Source organism: Odocoileus virginianus, chromosome 27 (assembly GCF_023699985.2).
Source record: "Odocoileus virginianus isolate 20LAN1187 ecotype Illinois chromosome 27, Ovbor_1.2, whole genome shotgun sequence".
In the NCBI taxonomy this organism is placed as follows: domain Eukaryota; kingdom Metazoa; phylum Chordata; class Mammalia; order Artiodactyla; family Cervidae; genus Odocoileus; species Odocoileus virginianus.
Genome location: NC_069700.1, coordinates 8402467 through 8423328, shown reverse-complemented (window position 1 = coordinate 8423328; position 20862 = coordinate 8402467). Strand labels below are relative to the sequence as shown.

Sequence of the window (20862 nt, the reverse complement as noted above, 5' to 3'; positions counted from 1 at the left end):
AGCTTCTAATGCTCCATCAGAGATCTTGCCATCACTGGGGTCCTGGGTGGGTGGGTCCCTGCCACTCCCAAAGCACCAGCATCCTTTTCTCCACCCCCTGAGAACCATCACACCCCAGACCCTTGGGGCCAACAATCTTCTCTTGCATCACAACTGCTGTTCCTGAGGAGGGAGGGAGATGGCACCCAGGAGAGGCTACCTGTCAGCCACCCTTTCTTTCCTGTGAGACTCTGTGAAATGGGTCTCAGGTGTGGTTGGCCACCCACCCCATACCCCATTCTAGCAGTGAACCAGAGAGAACCAGCGATCCACAGCTAATCCACAACATAGGGAAACATGAAAGGAAGCCAGTCCCAATTCAGCTTCAGGCTGGACCCATGAAACTGGGGCCCCTATGAAATAATCCATAGGTTTTATGAGTGGGCCACTAAAACTTTCTCACAGTTTGGACCATGAGTACATTTTCTGGATCAGTATCAAGATATGCCAGCTAACACAGGGTTTCAATGCCATTTATAAGCTTCCCTCCTTCCAGTACAAACAAACAACTAAGAAATCTCCAGGACATTTTAATTACTTTTTGGGAAATGGCAACAGAAAATCTGAAATTAAGGCTGACTCAGGAAATTCAAAATCTGAGTCTTTTGGGGTGTAGGTAATTGATGTTTTGGGAAAAATAATTTGATTAGAACCTCTCATCCACTTTTATTGCCATTGAAAAGAACAAAACAGATGCTGTCACTGTAGCGTTTAACTGACTAAGCTTTTGAGAATTCATTCATTGTCACAAGGTAGCACATCTTAAAGGAAAAGCAAAAACGTTGCTACAAACACTTAGCATGAAATAAATTTCAGGATAAATATTCATTCGGTTCCAGATCTTAAAAATTTTTAATTAATTAGTAGATATATTTTTGGCAAGCAAAGTGAGATTTTAAAAATCAGCGTGAGCCGAATCTCAGGTGAATTGTGCCCTATTTCCTGGGTCTAATCCCTACCGACCTTTTGTTCTCGTAATTGGAATCACTGCCTACATCACTATTAGTTAAGGAGACTTTAGAGTTGTTTTAAAATTGCTATTAAATTGGGTGCAATCAGATTCTCTGTGAGCTCACAAAGTCTTCAGACCCAGGGTGAAGGCTGTTTCTCATTTAAACATTGTCAGGCTAAGAAGACCGATTCGATTGCTCCTGAATTTTGCATATGTCAGCATAGTAGAAGCTTAGTCATGCAAATCCCTATTACTTAGCATGTCTGTAGGCCAGAAATACAGAGCTGTGTTGCCATATTTTATCTGTGTTTGTAGTTGAAAGCATGCCTTCTATTGTGTTTTTAAAGAACAGATGTCGGGACAATGTTTAAAGCACATAACCCGAGTATTGAAAAATGCTTTTTCTACTTTAAAAGAAAAAAAAAAAAGAATCCACAATAATGAATTCAGTCTGCCAGTTTGTATTTTCAAGGAATATTTTAACTGTTGAGGGACTTTCCATGTCCCGTCCTTTAAACGTGGCCTTCAGATGCCAAGGAAGGCCAAAGCCATCTTGAGTCAGTCATTTCTTTTACTGACTCGGCAGGACAGCAACATATAAGTCAGTCTTTGAGGGGCTGAGAGAGTCTTTGGAACTTCAGGGGTCTGTGTTCCATTCTCATTTATTGAGCAGAACAATGCAATAGAAGCACTTACTTTGAAGACCTAGGTGAGGATGAACCAGAGGCAAGCGAGTGCTCAGGATAAATCGGGTGGAGGGTCAGTGAAAGCTGGAAGACAGCGGAAGGCTGAGGATGCGACATCTCTCTGGGGGACACGGTGGGTGGATTGGCAGGAACTGCAGGGGTTGTGGGTGGAACAGATGGTCCAGGGTCAGGAAGCAAGTTCTATTCTGTGTAGGGTGGTGATAAAGGGTATTCAAACAGGGAAATGAAGCAGGAGGCCAAGCATACCCGATAGGAGGGTGTGTAAAGGTCAGGAGCCTGTTTGCCTACACCTGGCAGCAATTTGCAGCGATTGTCTGAATGCCACGCACGGAAAGATTGGAAGAGTTCCCAGCAAGGACAGGTGATGTTCCTTACCTTATCTGAGATATAGTTTCTGGCCAGGAAGAAGGTTACAGGCAGGGCAAATGCAGTCAAAATCATGGAGCTGCAGTAGACTTTTGAGATGGACTGGAAGAGTTCTCTCTTTTTGGAGCTGAGGGACCTTTAAATGAGGCAAAATGTAGGTTATTTAAGGTCCCAAAGCCTCAGCTTGTCTGTAAATTAAAAGATTCTGTTGCAGGAAGGGGGACCCCTTCCAGGGCCCGAAACTGGGCTCTTGTCTAACACTCAGAAGTGAATTGTCCGAGGAGACACGTGTGCTGACAAAGCAAGAGATTTTGTTGGGAAGGGCACCCGGGTGGAGAGCAGGAGGGTCAGGGAACCCAGGAGGACTGCTCTGCCGCGTGGCTTGGGTTTTATGGTGATGGAATTAGTTTCCGGGTGGTCTTTGGCCAATCTAATTCATAGTGTTTCCTGGTGGCGCACGCATCGCTCAGCCAAGATGGATGCTAGCGAGAGGGATTCTGGGAAGTGGACGGACACGCGGTGTCTCCTTTTGACCTTTCCTGAACTCTTCTGGTTGGCGGCGGCTTATTAGTTCCGTATTCCTTCCCAGGATCTCCTGTCATAAAATAACTCATGCAAATGGTTACTAAAGGGCCTGGCCAGGGTGGGCGGCTTCAGTCAGTGTGCTTCCCCTAACAGTTCCATTAGAAGGACCCGGCCAGGGGCTTCCCTGGTGGCTCAGTGGTAAAGAATCTGCCTGCCAATGCAGGAGACACGGCTTCCATCCCTGATGCAGGAATATCCCAGATGCCACGGAGCAACTAAGCCCATGAGCCACAACTACTGAGCGTGTGCTCTAGAGCCTGGGAGCTGCAGTGAGAAGCCCTCGCACCGCAGTTAGAGAAAAGCCCGTGAAACAACGAAGACCCAGCACAGACAAAATTAAAAAAAAAGAAAGGAAACTGCCACAATGCTGACATGGCGGCAAGACCCAAGTCAAACACAGATCTTATAACTAAGTAGGACCCCATGGGGCCTTCCCAGAACAGGTCTTCCCTCCTATCGTCTGCTTCAGCTCCTCTCTGAAGTACCCAGATAATAGTATTTGATGCACATTTCCTGGACTGTTTGGCAGAAGTGAAAAAACCTCCCGCTCTCCAACAAATGGAAGATGTTAACTACTTGAGGACCAAGAGCACACAGCCCCTGGCCTCCTAGAGCCTAAGGACTGATAATGTTATCCCCTGTGACACCATTCCACTACCTTTCCATCAGGCTGTCAGAGAACTGTGCACAACTGGATTACAGACCCTGTGACACCTCCCCCACCAAAACCTGGCTTTTCAAAGTGCTTTGCTAAAACCCTTCGGGGAGCTCTCGGGGCTTTGAAGGGCAGGAGCAACAGTCTCCTTGCATGGCCCTGCAGTAAATCTTTCTCTGCTCCAAAATCTGGTGTTTCAGTTTGTTTGGCCTCACTGTGTGTCCGGCGTACGGATTGATGTTCATCTCTCCACTGCACTGTATCCACATCTAACCTCTCTTAGACTTGCTTTGCAAATTAGCGCTTTTCCATATCAGGCGTCTGGAAGACAGACAAGATGTGGTCTAAAAGCCATGATGCTATGAAGAAGCAACAAGCTAACAATTTTAGAGAAAGACTCTCCAATTTATCTGGATAGTGAGTGGCTGTCAGGTTTGGGAGAGGAGTTATGCAGAGGAGCAAACACAAGCCTGGTGCTGGAACCAGACGGTTGTGCCCTTCATTCTTTGAGTAGCAGCACCTGTAGGATGCACACGAGAGTGTGGCCATGGGATCCCTTGATCCAGAAAAGCAAAGCAGCAAGGGCTTCATGAAGAACCTTTTTTGTACCTGTTGACAGCGGAGTCAAGTGAGTGATTTCAGGGTGTCTAAATGAATCTCTGACTGTGTAGAGACTTGTTTAAAGACCAAGCTTCACAGGGGCAAGAGGGGGAGCAAGGCGTGTGAATGAATGGGCAGCAGGCACTGTGCCCGCTGGACCACAGAGCCATCTTTTTTCTTGTGCGATTTCTTCAGTCATTCAGCACAAAGGTTACAACGTCTGCAGCATCTTCCGCGCCTGGAGGGACAGGGGGCATTCAAGGTAGGTCCCTGCCCTTAAGAAACTTATGCTCTATAGGGAATCCCAAGATGTAGATTTGAAGCACTCGGGAAATAATTACAAGGTAGCTCACAGTTCCTCCTCCTCTGAGGTAAAAGATCAAAAGGACTGTGTTACAATGGGTCATCGTGTTGGTGCCTGTCTGAGTTGCCCAAGGACTCCAGAGGCATTTGGACTGGAGGGGAAGGGGGGCCAGGACTCGGTCCTGGTGGCTCTTGGCTTTCCCACTCTCACCCCAGGCTCTGTCTCCTCACCTGGAGCCTGGGAACTAGAGCCCTGGCTCTGACTCACCAGGATGTCATAAAGATTGGCGAGACAAGACGCGGTCCGTCCAGCACCTTCCACCCTTTAACAGAAAGGCACCTCTAGAGATGAATACAGGGCGGTATTGCTGATGATAGCAGTTTCCCTTTGCATTTCCATATGCTGGACAGCCTAATCTACCCTGTCTAAACATGGAAATCCCATAACTCTGCCCAACTCATCACTCCATTAATCCACTTAACCCCTGGCCAATACATGATCTAAATATTTAATCTTGTCTGTTTGTTATCTGTGTTTATTCCATGTGAATTCATGGTCTGAATCTCCGCTCTGTTTATCCATTTCGGTGGAATCTAACTTCAACTAGGAGAACCCCAAGGAGAGGAGGGAGAGTGTCTTGTCCATTTCTTTTTTTTCCCCTGGCATCCAGTATTGAACTTGGCACATAGTAGGAGCTTACCAGTTGTTTGATGTTGAAGGGCAAGAAATTCTTAGAGTAATTGTTCTTTTTTTTGGCATCTGCAAAGAGATGCTTTATTGCTGCCATGGAAGACTCTTATTGCTTCAATTGCCTGCAGCAGTTTCTGGCACATAGTGAGAATTAAATGAGAAGTTGGATGAATGATCTTAGATCCTGCCATGACAGGTGTGTGCGTGATAAGTTGCTTCAGTCATGTATGACTCTTTGCAACCCCATGGACCATAGCCCCCAGGCTCTTCTGTTCATGGGATTTTCCACACAAGAATACTGGAGTGGGTTGCCATGCCCTTCTCCAGGGAATCTTCTCGACCGAGGGATCAAACCCGAATCTCCTGCATTGCAGGCAGATTTTTTACCTGCTGAGCCATCAGGGATATGAGTCGAGTATAAGAAAAGAGGATTGCTCTAGAAGGCAGGAGACCTGGAAATTGTTTTTGGTTTTTGTAATAAGCTGGTCTATGAGGTTGGTCAAGTCCTTTAAAGGCCCCAGGCCTCAGTATTCTCATCTGTCACATGGACAGATCAGACTAGGTGACCTCTAAAGTGCCTTGACTCTTATGCTCTGTCTGGGTCTGGGAGTCGCTCTTGGGTGAGGCATGGGGGTGGGGGGTCACCACCTGTTGGAATGAGCATTTCTTCCCACCATTGGCACTCAGGGACCAGGGGCATGGGCAGGGAAACGGGGTACCTGCTCCCCTCTGAGCCTCCTCCTGGCTCTCTTGGTCTGTCCCTTGCAGCCTGGGCTCGGGACGGGATGCCAGACATCTGCTCATTCCATCTGCATCAGCTCATGTTTATACAGCGCCCCTGGATGCCTGGGCCTGGAGTCACCTGGGGGAGGGCCTGTGCTGGGGGTTGGGGGTGTCTTGATTATGCCAAAGCCTCCATATGGACTGTGTTGTTTCCCCGCAAAACCCAAGCACGTGGGAGGTAGAAGGAGGGTGAAGGAGATCCCAATTTATTGCTCCATCATGTTTATTTTCACTCTTGGCTGGTTTAGGGCATTTTTCTTAATGTATTAGGGTCACAGTTTTATCGACTTCAAGGCTGCTTGAAAGCTGTGTGTATGTGGAGAGAGAGAGAGAGAAGGAGGGAGGGAGACAGACAGAGTCTGTATTAAGACTTTCTTTTTTCCTCATCAGTTTTTTTCCAGTAACATTTTGATTTTTAGCCTAAATAATTAGCCATCCTAGCTAAATGTGATTCCCTTCTCACAGCTCACTACACCTGTCACCATTCTGGTATGATTAGTTTAATTTGCCTAGATAAAAAATTAGGATGTCATTTAACTACTTTTAAAGAGGGTCCCTCTAAATTATAATGGAAAAGAATAAAAAGAATATAGATATGCACTTATGTATAAATATAACTGAATCACTTTTGAAACTAACACAATAAGTCAGCTATGACAGTGAAAGTGTCAGTCGCTCACTAGTGTCCAACTCTTTGAGACCCCATGGACTGGCCCACCAGGGCCAGGGATTTTGCAAGAATCCTGGAGTGGGTTGCCATTTCCTTCTCCAGGGGATGTTCCTGACTCAGGGATAAAACCCGGATCTCCTGCATTGTAGGCAGATTCTTTACATCTGAGCCCTGAGGGAAGCCCCAAATCAACTATACTTTAATTAAAAAGAAAAGGTCTCCCTCACCTTCTACTTCTCTCATGAATCTACATTGTTGGATTCCTCTGTCTTTTGTAATAAAAGTACCAAATCCCATTTGTTAAGCACTGTGCCAGGTCCCACATTGAGTAGTTAACATAATGATGTAGGAAATCTCTCCATTTTACAGACGAGATTAATGTTCAGAAGTTAATTGGGATTGAAACACAGATTTGTTGGACTTGTTCTTTTCCTGCAAACTGACTCCTAAGAAAATAGGATTTTAAGCATGTTTTGAAGAGCCACCAGCAGGGTGAAAATGTAGATGAGTTGAGAGTAGCAAGGTGGGCGGGTGGATTTAGGGTTCTTAGGTGTGAAGGTGGCAAAAAGGAAGAGAAGACTACATTTAGAGGGGTTTTAATGTTCCCTTGTTTTCTCCTGGGCTATCTCCTGTGGTTGCAGTGTCAACTTTATGTCTGGGAAAATGACGGTTACCACTGTTGCTGCCCTGATACACGTTTCAACACTGCAAATCTTCCCCTCTGGAGGTGCAACTTCTGAGGGTGTTTTAGTTCACTCATCCACGGTGTTAGGCCCTGGGCTAGTGTCAGTGGTTGCAAAGGTAAGACCCACTCTCCCCTCCAGGCCCTCACAGTTGAGCTCCTCAAGGTTCCTCAGTGCCCAGCTGGGCTGAGAACACGGTGCCCGGTCATGGGTATGTGGTCCTACCTCAATCTTGGGCCACACAAGAGCCGTAACCTAGTTCTCCTTCTAAGCTCAGGGTCCTGCAATGACCCATTGCTGCTAAGTGAGTGATTGCAAGTTTAGCCAGATTTGAGCATTGACAGTGTCAACAGCAGAGCAATTCAATGGCTATTCAGTAGTATAGTGACTTGTTCTACAGCCCCTGACAATGTTTTCTGTATTAAGTTATGCTTTGGGGGCAGAGAACAGTGTCAAGGGATGGCCAGGTACTTTTTAAAAAAATTTTTTTGATGGCTGTGGAAAAGATGTCAAAAAAATTTCCTAAATCTTGAACTGTTTTCCTGATTTTTTTTTTTTTTTTAGCTACTGACATTTTCCCTCTGACCTCTTGGAAATAGCAGGAAGGGAAATGTTAGAATAGCAATTTGAGGGTGATAGAGGTGTGACTACACGTACAGCTGGGGAACACAATGGGCACTGAAATTAGAAATAATTCTGAGGGGATTTCCCTGGCAGTCCTGTGGCTCCCAATGCAGGGGCCTGGGTTTGACCCTGGTCAGGGAACTAGATCCCACATGCTGCCACCAAGACCCAGTGCAGCCAAAGAAAATAAAAAGAGAAAAAAAAATAATTCTGAAACATTGGCAAAAATTTTTCCTAACTTGTAAGAGTCTGTTTTGTTTTTTTTTAACAGTTGAATTTCTTCAAGAAAGGTAAGACTGACTGAAGTTTTTTTAAAAAGATTTTTTGTTGTAGACAATTTTTAAAGTCTTTATTGAAATTATTACAATATTGCTTCTGTTTTCTATAATTTGATTTTTTGGCCATGAGTCATGTGGGATCATAGCTCCCACATTGAAATCCCTGATTGAACTTTTGGTTAAAGAGTAAGGAAAATTGTTGCATCATTCCTATATATAAGCATGTGGAGAATGGTTCCCTATGATTGTATCAAAAACTGCTTCTAAGACATTGGGTGGGAAATTTATCTGAACTCTATTTAGATGTTTGTTTTGGTTTTCTATGTGGATAGTTCTGGGGACAAGTTGGTCAAAGGAAACTGACCATCTTTATTCCTATACAGAGGATGCTAAGAGACCATGCAGAAGTTCCTCTAAAGCAGGAATGGGGCACATGGCCTAATGAGAGCAGAGACTGGGGGTTCACTTAAGACACATAGATTAAGTAGCTGCTCTGTGCCAGACACAGTAGGTTCTTGAAAAACTGTTAAATAATTGTTTGGTCAAATGACACATTTCCCACCTCAGTGCTTCCAATCTGTTCATCAATGGGAGGTGATTTTATTTATCCTAAAAAATTAGTTGTCAGTTCAGTTCAGTTGCTCAGTCGTGTCTGACTCTTTGGACCCCATGGATTGCAGCACGTCAGGCTTCCCTGTCCATCACCAACTCCGTGGGTATGCCCAAAGCTTTAGCTGCAAGGATGTCTAGCTCAGCATTGTTTACAGAAATGAAAATTGGAAGCTACTTAAATGCCCAGCAATATGGGGTTGGTTCAATAATGCATGATAAATCCACATTGTGGGGTGCTATAGGATCATTTAAAGTGGTGCTGAAGAAGCTTGTGTGACATGGAATAACGTAGACTGTAAGAAGAGAACGATTGTAGAAATGATATGCATATGATTGTTTGTCATGAAGAAATTTACTCATAGAAGAAAAGACCATAAATTATGTGGCAAAATGTTAATGATTGTCTTTGGTTAGTGAGATTATGAGTGAAATTCTCTTATTTTTGAATGTTTATAATGATCACACTTCTTTTGCAGAAAAACAAACTACTTGAAAAAATTGCATAGAAATTCATTCAATGAGAATCTCCTTGTAGATGAAAGCTCAGAGTTGTGGTTCTGTTAATATATTAACCTCTCAGTTTAGTTCCGTTCAGTTGCTCAGTCATGTCTGCCTCCGCGACCCCATGGACTGCAGCACGCCAGGCTTCCCTGTCCATCACCAATTCCTGGAGCTTGCTCAAACTCATGTCCATTGAGTTGGTTCAATTTGATTATAACTCCAATGGTGATAACATATGTGGAGGGAAGATATTTGACCTCAAGTCTCTTTATTTTCTAAAATCCAGAGTTTAGTGTTGATTTTTTAAAAAAATCAGCTATAAACAAGTTTTTTTTCCCCATCCCTTACAATGTGAAGAGCACCCAGGAATTAACTCAGCTCCAATCAGGGAGTAAATGGTCCTGCATGCAGCTTTCATGATTATAACTGGTACAAAGATGGGGCTGGTAATATGACAGATGCTAACAGGGATGGATAGAAGAAACTTTTGTTGTATCAAATGTGCTATTTAAAATTTTTTAATTTTTGAAATTTAAGTATGATTGACTTAAAATATTATATTAGTTTCAAGTATACAATATAGTAATTTGATATTTTTGTATTGGGTTGACCAAAAAGTTCATTTGGAGTTTTCAGCTGATATTATAGAAAAACCCAAACAAACTTTTTGGCTAACCCAATACATTATGAAATGGTCGAATGCACTATTTTATTTTCAAGATGTGAAATGGCAATTCTCACAAGAACTTCTAAACAGAAAGCCATTTTTGAATCTACTATATGATTCTGATGTTGAGTTTTTATGAAAAAATGTTTTAACAGGTATCAACTACAAAGTCAGATGTATTACAGTGAGGACCCTCTTTTGATAGGAGAGCTTCTTTATGTTTCTTTCAGAGGGTGTTGTGGGATGGTCAGAGAGTTGTGCAAAGGCTGACAGATGTTTTTAGTAGGGTTGGAGGTTTATACCCCACTGCTCACACCTCACTTTAGTTAAGAGTAGTTGTGGTTCACTATTTACGGAAGCCAAGACAGGGCGCAAACTAAATGTCCATTGACTGATGAATGGATAAATAAGATATATGTAAATACAATGGAATACTACTCAGTCATGAAAAAGAATGAAATAATACCATTCACAGCAACAGGGATGGATGGGCCTAGAGATGATCACATTGAGTGAAGTAAGTCAGACAGAGGAAGACAAATATATGATACCACTTATATGTGGAATCTAAAAAAAATGATACAAATGAACTTATTTATGAAACAGAAATAGACTCACAGATATAGAAGACAATCTTATGGTTAGCAAAGGAGATATTGAAGGAGCAGGGGAAGGATAAATCAGGAGTTTGGCATTAACATACACACACTACTATATATAAAAGAGACGAACAACAAGGACCTGCTACAGAGCACAGGAAACTATATTCAATGTGTTATAATAACCTATAGTGGAAAAGAATCTGGAAAAGTTTATATATGTATGTATATATACACAACAGAATCACTTTGCCCTACCCTTGAAACTAATACAACATTGTGAATTAACTATACTTCAATAAAAAAAAAAGTTGTGGATATTGACAAGCTAGCTAGACTTGAAGAATAACACATTGTATGCTTACATAACAGCTGGTGTTTCCACGGCAATTTTGCTTCCATGTACATTATGACATTCAATCCTTTTCACAATGTTGTGAATATTATTCTTTAGAAATTAGGAAAGTGACTTGACTCAATAGGAATCTGCAAGGGACATAGCTGATATTTAAAATTAAGTCTCTGATACCAGATCCTACTCTTTTCCACAATTTTCTGTTGGTTGGGGTTTATATACGACATAATATTTGGCCAGCAATTTCCTGGGTTAAGTTGACATGGTTAGCTTTTATCGGTTGCAAAGTAATATAATATTTCTTTCACATGGTATGTTTTAAGTAAATATTTTAGATCTTTTTCATATACTTATTTTATATTATCTTTCTAGGTAAATATTAATGTAATAGTACCTTATAACTTGAACAAAGCTTTTAATTTATAGTATCCCTAAAATCAGTTGTAAACATACTCAATGGAGTGAATTTTTAATGCATTTTGCAACTTGAGAATCTGTGATTGAATATTAGATAACACTCCGAAGGTGAAGAGTGGAAATAGAAAACATGAATCTTGAGTACCTAATTCCACGTGAGAAAATGTCCATTTGAATACCATGTGAGTAGGCTTACAATAGATTTTCTGTGGTTGAACTTCAATTTGAATACAGATTTAGCAAGTGATGGGTTAGGGGTTATAGTTGGAGTTCTTGAGAAAACTTGACATCATTGTAGTAACACCCTTCTTGGATATAGATGTCTCCAGGGAACTGATACATATTATCTCACCTCTCCCCAGGTCATCTTTGAGGGCTGGATATTCTCTTTGTGTCACTTATTACCATCATTATGACGATGACAGTGTTAAGGAGAAACTGAGGCCCTGAACTAAGAGGTGAGGCGCTGGGGCCGCACAGGTAGAGAAGGCTCCTGGCGCATCCTCTGGGTGGGGAAGTTTAAGGCTTAGATGGGAGATAACGTAAGCACTGAAGTCTTAAGAGTCGAAGATAGCCTAGAGTAATGGCCCCTCAGACTTTTATGAGGGTGAGGACCCCTTGTTAATACCAAGAAATTTAATGAGCCTCATGTGACAGTCATTATACTTTTAATTATCTTATTGCTGCAAACTACTTGGTATTGCAAACCTCCTTGCAATTATCCCTTTGGCCTATAGTGTAGGAGTCGCTGGAGAAGAACAGGGGACCCTGGCTCTTTGGTGTCCCAATAAGTGCTAATACTCCAAAGATTCTTGCTTTCAACTGCCTCTCTCTGCTTCTCCTACCTTCTTTGCTCTGAGAGTCTGGAATGAAGACCGCGAGAGTGAGTTCTCTAAGCAAGGCTCCTACTATAAGGGTTTTTCTGGCTCAGTGATAAAGAAGCTGCTTGCAATGTAAGAGACCCAGGTTCAACCCCTAAGTGGAGAAGATCCCCTGGAGGAAGAAATGGTAATCCACTCCAGGATTCTTGCCAGGAAAATCCCAAGGTCGAGGGATCCTGGCGGGCTACAGTCCATGGGGTCACAAAGAATCAGACACGACAGGGTACCTAACACTTATTATGTAGATCTGGACTCATCTCCAAGAAAACTCCAGTGGGTCCGTCACACCAGATACCCATTTACTCTTCAGGAAAGTTCCTGGTGAGAGATTTCTGACTGATGGGTTTGTTCTCTGTATTACTGAACTTTGAAGCAATCATCGGGAAGCTCTATCTCGCCAATTTACCTTTTGAAATAAATCATGCAGAAAGATAAATGAGTTTCCGGACCAGGGAACAAATTCTCTTCCTCCCTCTTACCTGTATTTTCTAAATTTCCCATAATCGTATGTATTATTTTGTATAATAAAAGTGAATGTGAAAGCATGCCCACTTTGATTTCCTTACTCGGGACTCCATTTTTCTTTCTTCCTGCCCTTCTTACTCTTCTTTGCTGATGCTAATAGAAACAAACATGCTACTAATTACGATGTTTATGTAAGACCACTGTGGCCTGGAGAAGGCTTGTGTGCCCTTAGGGTGCGCTTGCATCTCACGGGGCGAGACTGTAGAATATGTTTGTGGGTTGGTGGATGTTTTGGAAACTGTCTACCAAACGGATGTGTATTGTATATAACAACAATAATTTTCCAGGCAGGGCTTTTCGTTGTTGTTATTGTTGTTGTCTGTCAAGCTCAGTAGTGGCCCAGCGTGGGCTCTGCGGTGATCAGAGTGGTTGACAATTGGTACAGAATAGGGAACGGCTCACCTCTGAGGTACCGACTCTGTGGGAGGCTGGGGGTTTGTGTGGCACTAACCTGATCATCGGAAGTGAAATTTCCCCCATAGATTCTCTACGGAGCAAGGCTGGTTTCTTCTCTTTGAAGGAGAAATTATGCTGTTTATTCTTGCACTGTTTATCAGCCCTGCCTGACCTGATTTCCATCACCCAGAATATGGACACTTCGTGTCTTAAGTTCTCTGGCTGAGGAGTCACCCAGTCCCGAAATAAACACTATTTCACACGAGTGTTATTTTCTTTGATTTATGCCGCCTCCGAGCAGATCACAGAGGGAGAGAGAAGGAAAGGCTGGTGAAAGGACTGCAGAGGCTAAGTTTCATCTCTTGTGGGATTTTTGAGACAGGTCTTGGAGTTCACTGCATTGTCTGGTTTCTTTATGAGGAAGACTTCTAATCTCAAGAGAGGCTAGAGCCAGAGAACGCTTCCAGGTGTCGGACACTCGTATCTAACCTGTCATAATCGTGATCCCTTCACTATCTGACCTGGGTCTCGCTGACTTGAGGGTTGAGGGTAAATCTCGCTGCTTCAGTTGTCTTGCTCACCTCCCAGTGGTACCTCCCGGCCAGTCTCCATCCCCCTGTATCTTAGTGGGCGCCTCACCTGTCATCTCTGGTGGTGCCTGCTTTCTGAGCATCACTGCCTCCAGGGTTGCTGTCTTGCTGTGACTGCCAGGGTCAGGTCAGGCCACCTCGGGCTGGTCCTCTGGGACCTCAGCGTTCTCTTGCTACAGCTGCTCTCCCGCGCCACCGTGTTAAACCATCCCCTAGAATCTTTGGTGCTTTGTCCATTGTCTGGTTCTCTCTCTTCCCATGGATGTCTGTTCATTCTCAAGTTTGCCACTTCACCTGCATGGACCAGGGGGCTGCAGCTCGAAGTTTCCTAGGGTCATTGCCATGCTCAATGCACCCCAGCCTCTGGATGTGTCCCTGGAATGTGGCCCACTCTCGGAAGGTGAGAGGGTGCAATAGTTAAGGCACAGGCCCTGAGGTCACTGACCGGGTTCCAGTCCCAGCTTTGTTCCCCACTAGCTATGTGACTTCGAGAAGTATAATCTCTCCCTGTGTGCATTTCCTCAGCTATAAAGTGACAGTGGCACTTCTTATTCAGCCTCCCAGGGCTGTAGGGAGGATTAAATGGCTACACAGAGGTCCATCACTTAGAATAGTGCTCAGCTCACGGTATAAAGGGGCTTCCCAAGTGATGCTAGTGGTAAAGGATTTGTCTCCAATGCAGGATACAAAGGAGACAAAGGTTCAGTCCCTGGGTCGGAAAGATCCCTTGGAGGAAGGCCTGGCAACCCGCTGCAGTGTTCCTGCCTGGGAAATCCCACGGACAGAGAAGCCTGATGGGCTACGGTCCATAGGGTCTCAAAGAGTCGGGCAGGATTGAAGTGACTGAGCGTGCACGCGTGGTAGAAATATGGGAGGCGTGTACAGTGGTTACTGTTCTGCCCTGTCTGTTTCATCGAATGCTGTCTCCTCCAGGTCCAGGTTTGCAGTGATTCTTCCTGTCCCCCCAGTACAGAAACCACCTTCCTTTTCTTTCTTTTCTGCGCTCTCACTGCAGTGGGGCCAGGGCTCTGACGGCACAGCACTTCTAAGCCTTTCCTCCCCAGGTCAGCCTGTCCAGCCACGTGTGGCCACGAGCACCTGAAACGTGGCCGCTCTGATGTGAGCTGGGTTGTGAGTGTAAAATGGGCCTGGGAATGTCAAAGGGAGGTCTGAGACACAGGATGTACAGTTTTCTATTGGTAATTATGTTGATTCTATATTGAAATGATAAGTTTTAAATATACTGGGTCCAAAGAAATATATTATTAAAATTAATTTCCCCTGTTCTTTTATTTTTAATTTTTACTTACTTCTTTATTTTGGCTTGTGGGATCTTAGTTCCCTGACCAGGGGTTGAACCTTGGCCCTTGACAGTGAGACAGCAGAGTCCTCACCACTGGTCTGTCGAGGAATTTCCTCCCCTGTTTCTTTTAAAATATTTTAAATTGGCTACTAGAAATAGGGGTTCCCCTGGTGGTGCAGTGGTAAAGAATCCACCTGCCAATGCAGGAAGGACTTGGGTTTGATTCCTGGGTCAGGAAGATCCCCTAGAGAAGGAGATGGCAACCCCCTCCAGTATTCTTGCCTGGGAAATCCTGTGGACAGAGGAACCTGGTGGGCTGCAGTTCTTGGGGTCGCAGAGAGTTAAGCATGACCGAGCACGCGCGCGCGCACGCACACATACACACACACACACACACGAAATAAGTTTCTGCTGTGATGAAATATGCACAGGATACCATTTATCATTTTAATCATTTTTCGGGCTAAGTTCAGTGGCCTTCAGTTCACTGCTAGGGCACCACCATTTCCACCTCCAGCACTTTTTCATCTTTCCAAACTGAAACGCTGTACCCATTACACACTCACGCCCCCTTTCCCCTTCCTTCCAGCTCCTGTCCCCACTGTTCTACTTTCTGTCTCCAATAAGTTGGTATTCTTGGTACCTCAGGTGAGTGGACTCTTACAATATATTTTCCTTTTATGATTGAAATATTTTACTTAGCATAGTGTCTTCAGGGTTCAGTTATGTCTTAGCATGCATCAGGATTTCTTTTTTTAAGGCTGAATAGTATTCGACTCTGTCTATGCGTGAGATCACATTTTGTTTTTCCGTGGATATTGGATTGTTTCCACTTTTCGACAACTGTGATGGATGTAGAGGAGTGTAAATCTTACACACGGCGTACACTGCATTTCTCCCCAGCAGCACTTGCTAGGGTCTTTATAAGTTGCCGAGGTGTGGCACGGAGTGGCTTCCAGTATAGGCTCGGAAACACTGCCCTGGGCTGCCCCTCCGGCCCCTGCCTTCCTCCCTGCCTCCCCAGGGCGCCTGCCTTTCTCTGCTCTCAGACCTTTTCCTTCTGTCTGCCTTTGGCTGCCCCTGACTTTGGTTACTGTGGAAATTCTTCTCAAGAAGCCCTTCGCTGTTTTTAGTCACTAAGTTGTGTCCAACTCTTTTGTGACCCCATGGATCCCTGGATCTCTACAAAAGTTCTTGTAAGGCACTGGGTTGGGATAGAGGGTGGGCAAGAAGGATTTGATCTTCTTTTCAGAGTTGGAGACCCTGGCCTTGAATCTGACCTGGCTGGGACAGGGCAGTATTTGGGTGTGAGGTAGGGCTAAGGAGACAGCCAGAGGATGGAAGACTTTCTCCGGGTGTGTGGCTGGGACACAAAGCTGGGTCCCCAACCCCAGAATTAAGACTTTTTCAGTGCACTATTTGCCCCAAGAAATTTTCCATTTTATTTTTTTTTACGTAAAGCGGCGTTACTCGGGCTAAGGTTCTTTGGTTTCTGAAAACGCTTCATAACCCACTTCAGTCACAATTAAATGTGGTCCAGAGCTATGTGGAGCACACAATCATTTCTGTCTGATGTGTGGATGAGGACTGACACAGCCTCTCAGATCGGCAAGCCCTCTTTGGTTTTAGCCCAGTCTTCTTATACACGTATGCCTTGTCCTCTCGTTTTTAACATGGATGAAGAACATTTCTAATATGGGTGAAGAGGTGGAGTCTGACTCAGCACACTTCTCTTTCACTATGTATGCCTCTTTGGTTCTTCAACTCTTCAAATATTTGGGTGTTCACCCTTCATATCCGTATATCTATGTGTTCTATCTTCAAACTGAGTAACACATTAGTAAAATTAATTTCACTGTTTTTACAAAGAAAATAGAATAAAGTGGAAATTCCCTGGCTGTCTCGTGTTTAGGGTTCTGCACTTCCAAGTCGGGGTGGGAGGTGGGGAGGGGGGCATGGGTTCTATCCCTGGTCAGGGAACTAAGATCCTACATGCTGCATGTCCAAAAAAGGAAAAGAAAACAGAATGAAGTAAAGCAAATGATTTCTGCTTTTCTCCTGGACCTCACGGAGAAGGCAATGACACCCCACTCCTGTACTCTTGCCTGGAGAATCCCAGGGACGGGGGAGCCTGATGGGCTGCCATCTATGTAGTTGCACAGAGTCAGACACAACTGAAGCGACTTAGCAGCAGCAGCAGCTTGGACCTCATAGGTCACTTTGTGGGTTGCAGGTACCTTGCTTTGGAGTCATAATATACTTTTAAAAGTGTAAGATGCCATATCCTAAGAGTGTAAGTAATTTGTTCTGCTCTTATTAGTGGCAGGTCAAAATAATGACTACAGCTGGAACTATCCATTTACCAGAACAAAACCTACAACAAAGTATTAGAAATACTGTAAAAATTGTATGTTATCCAAAGCAATTTTTTTCCCCCTAGACGAGTATTACCCTGGCAAAGTGACAAGATATTGATTATATACATTGCTTTCATTGTATTTCCCCAGGTAGACCACTCATTTACTATCAACAATCATCACCCCTGGGAATTCCCTGGTAGACCAGTGGTTAGGACCCCAGGCTTTCACTGCTGACAGCACAGGTTCAATCCCTGACTGGGGAGCGAAGATCCCTCCCATAAGCCCTGCCGTGCAGCCTAAATAAATAAATAATATAAACTTTAAGCATCTTTTTTTTTTTCTTTAATTGTCATCCCTGTGTAAAACTTTCAGGCTGGCAGTGTTACCTACAATAAGACATAGAGGATATTCTTGCAGACTCTGATGGCAAACACAGAAAGTGTGGACCAAGATGGTGAGATCAAGGCAGGTTGATTACTTGCAAGAGATTGGTTACATCATCCCCACACAGAAGAAAAATATTCAGACCTCAGTATGTGTGTCTATCTGACATTAATTATTTGTGCTTTTAGAAAAATGGTATGACTCACTTATGAACTTTTTTTGGATTTTGGAAGTTTCTAGATGCAGCCCTCAGCAGGGAGTCCATCCCAGACCTGGCCAGGGATCTGCTTAGATGGCGAGTTACACGAGTGGAAGTGGTCTTTCTCTGCAGCTCCCCACATCCCCCTCCTTGATGCTGGGAGGATTAGCGTAATTAGAGCCTGCGCTTGTGCCGCACTTTGACATTCCTAGATGAAAAGTGCTAGATGAGCATAAAATTTTATAACTGTAATGGAATCCAAGCAAATAGCATTGTAATAAATGGGTCTTGCTGCTGATACTGCATTTAAGAGTCTCCTCTTTATTATCTCATGTTTACTATATGTGATGAACCGAGGTGATTAATAACAATGATAATAATTACTCCTACCGCATTTTATGCTTTCAAAGGGCTTTGCAACCGGCTCATTATGTAATCTTTAATCTCCACGGGGGCCCTGTGCTCTGTCAGTTGTGCTTGTTTGTTTAAACGTTTTCATAGAAAGGGAGACATTGGAGGAACAGAGAGGGGGGCTGAAGTTTTCAAGTTCCTGGAGCATGGAGTGTGGAAGGTGAGGATGGATAACGGGTTGGAAACGAGGATGAGGTGGGAGGTGGGAGAAGAAAGGTCCGGGTGACGGCGGTCATCACGCAGGGCTGGGTGGCAGATGGCGATGCCTGAGGCGTGAGGAGCTGAAGCAGGAGTATTTGAGAAGCTAAATTGAAGGAACACTTGATCCAGAATTTGGAGATTGGGGTTTCCACCCCAAGGGCCCCTCTGTCAGGGCCTGGGTGCTCCAGTAGAATTTCTGTGGTTGCCTGTGTTCACGCAGCTGGTCCTTAACACCTGGTCAAGGTTGCTCAAGGGGAGGAGGGCTTTATGTGGCAGCTAATTGGGTGCTATGAGGAACGGACCCCCAAACTGTAGTGTCAGCAACTGAGCAAGGCCTAATCAGCTGCTTGGAATGCCCACTTGGGGATCAGCCGTGGCAAGCCGGCGTTCCAGGTATTTGCAAGATGAGCAGTGTGTCAATTACTCCGCGGATGGCCAGATTTATGTGCTTTTTGGCACTGCTGCTGAGCTATTAATCATGTCTCAGGAACAGGCCCCATGTAAACCACAAGCAAATGGCACGTCTCGTGGACCATCCTGGCAAAACAATGTCACATTTCCCCCTGTATCTTCTGCTGACGTCGAAGGGGCTGACAGTGAGGATGGATACACAGCAGTGGAGAGCAATAATCCACTACCATCTACATTTTCCCTCTCTTTTCAAAAATAAAGTCCAAGCCATGTTCTCTGAGCCAAGGAGACCAGATTCCTTCTCAGCCTGTGGAAATGGCATATTTCACATAGAAGTGCACCCATTACACCATTTTCTTTTAATAAGTGAGAGTTTCGTGGCTTTCCTTTATTTTTAGTACATTGCCGTTTAGATCGGCCATACATGTAGATTTCTTATTCCTTGCTAAGCTACACATATCTCAATACATCTAATGTCATAATTAAATGTCATCAGGCTAATGTGTATGAGTGTTTTGAGCTTTATCGCTAATTGCTGTGTTAGCATGAATTAGACAGAGAAGTAATTAGAAGCCCCGATGTAGCTGTGTCATGTGGTGCGGTTTCTGGGACAGCCTGTGTGTGTGTGCGTGCACGTGCGTGCACATGTGTGTCAACTGTTCTCCCCTCTTCCCCCCAATTCCTGAGCCCCTCAATGCTAGTCTTGCCCGTCGGTGCAGAAGTCTCTGAAACCAGAATGGAAGCCATTGTCTCCAGGAGGGGTTCCACATTTCTTGAAATAAGCAATTTTCTGTAATCAGTCACCAGGGAAAGCTTCACTCTGAGAAGCAGAATTAATGGGAGACAGGTTTTAGGGTTTTAAGAAAGCACGTTTGTCTTCAGGACAGATGAGTTGGGTGTGTGTGTGTATGTGTGTGTGTGTGATGAGTTGGGAACAGGTGTGTGTGTGTGTGTGTGTGTGTGTGTGTGTGTATCATGAGAGGGGCCGGGTTTGTGCAAAGGAGAAAATAGGACGACACTTGTTTGCAGTCTGAGACCATCCCCAGTCTTCCTACGTTCATCCAGCCCTTAAGGACGCATCCTGCTGACATGTGACAGATGAACATTTCTTTTGCCTCTTTCCCTCTGCCCCTCATTCCTTCTTGGTTTGGTACTGAACAGGAGTAATCGCATTCCGGCTTCAGGCTTCTCTGGCTCTGGGTGGGGTGAGGGGTGAGGAGGGGGCGGTGGGGGAGGGGGAGGGGGGAGGAGGAGGCGGTGGGGGAGGGGGAGGGGGGTGGAAGAGGTGTGAGGGTGGGGGGTGGGCGGTGTGGGGAGTAAGGGGTGAAGAACAGGAGAGGGGGGTGCGGGGGGAAGGGATGCTAAGGACGCAGGGCCAGGCCTCTATCACTAAGGCCCTGGGGTCCAGGAGAGCCCCCGGCCCTCTGGCCCCCTCCCGCCCACGGCTCCTCTGGAGCACCTCTCCACCCCTGGACCCCTTCCTTGGCAGGGTGTGAATGTCCACTGTGGAGGTGAGCAAGACAGTGTCAGAGCCTCGGGGAAAAGTCCATCCTTGGGTAACCTTTATCTGCCAGAGAGCCCCTTACCACCTGCCTGATAGTCAGGCAATTTTAATTCACTGCTGCTGGGGTGATAGGGAATCTCAGAGAGAGACAGAAAGCAAGCGAGTCCTTCACTGTACGGAGTTCCCCAGAGGCTATTCCCACAGCCCCGAGATACACTGTGCACTTGGCCTGTACCTGTTTTCTTCATCCAGATATTTTCTTATACAGTGGATTTAAGCGCCTGCCCTGCTCATGTCTGAGCAGCTTTTCGCTGTGGTTTCGGCTCTTGTCCTCGAAGTAGCCTACAGAGCTGTTCCTCTCCCAGGGCAGGAACGGGAGAATGAGACAGCCTGACAGCTCTGACAAGCCTTGTCAAATCCCCATCCCCAGAGGGGCCTGCTGTCCATTAGGAGGCTGATTGGTGACGGAGGGGGCTGGGGTTGGGGGGCCGCCTGGATTCCGGCAGAGACAAGATCAAGGCCTCCTCGCACACTGCCGGAGCACCGGGCCTCCCTCCCCTTGACCAACACGTTTTGACAGAAGGGCTTGTCAACAAATAGGCCTGGGGTC

General features: G+C 45.0%; 1 long non-coding RNA gene across 1 annotated transcript; it reads left to right on the top strand.

Annotated features, from left to right (window-relative positions):
- Positions 1 to 1678: 1678 nt before the first annotated feature.
- Positions 1679 to 17981, top strand: LOC139031531 (uncharacterized). Its single transcript, XR_011484030.1, has 3 exons — positions 1679 to 1810; positions 17515 to 17674; positions 17760 to 17981. It is a non-coding gene; the product is annotated as an uncharacterized lncRNA (long non-coding RNA).
- Positions 17982 to 20862: the final 2881 nt, after the last annotated feature.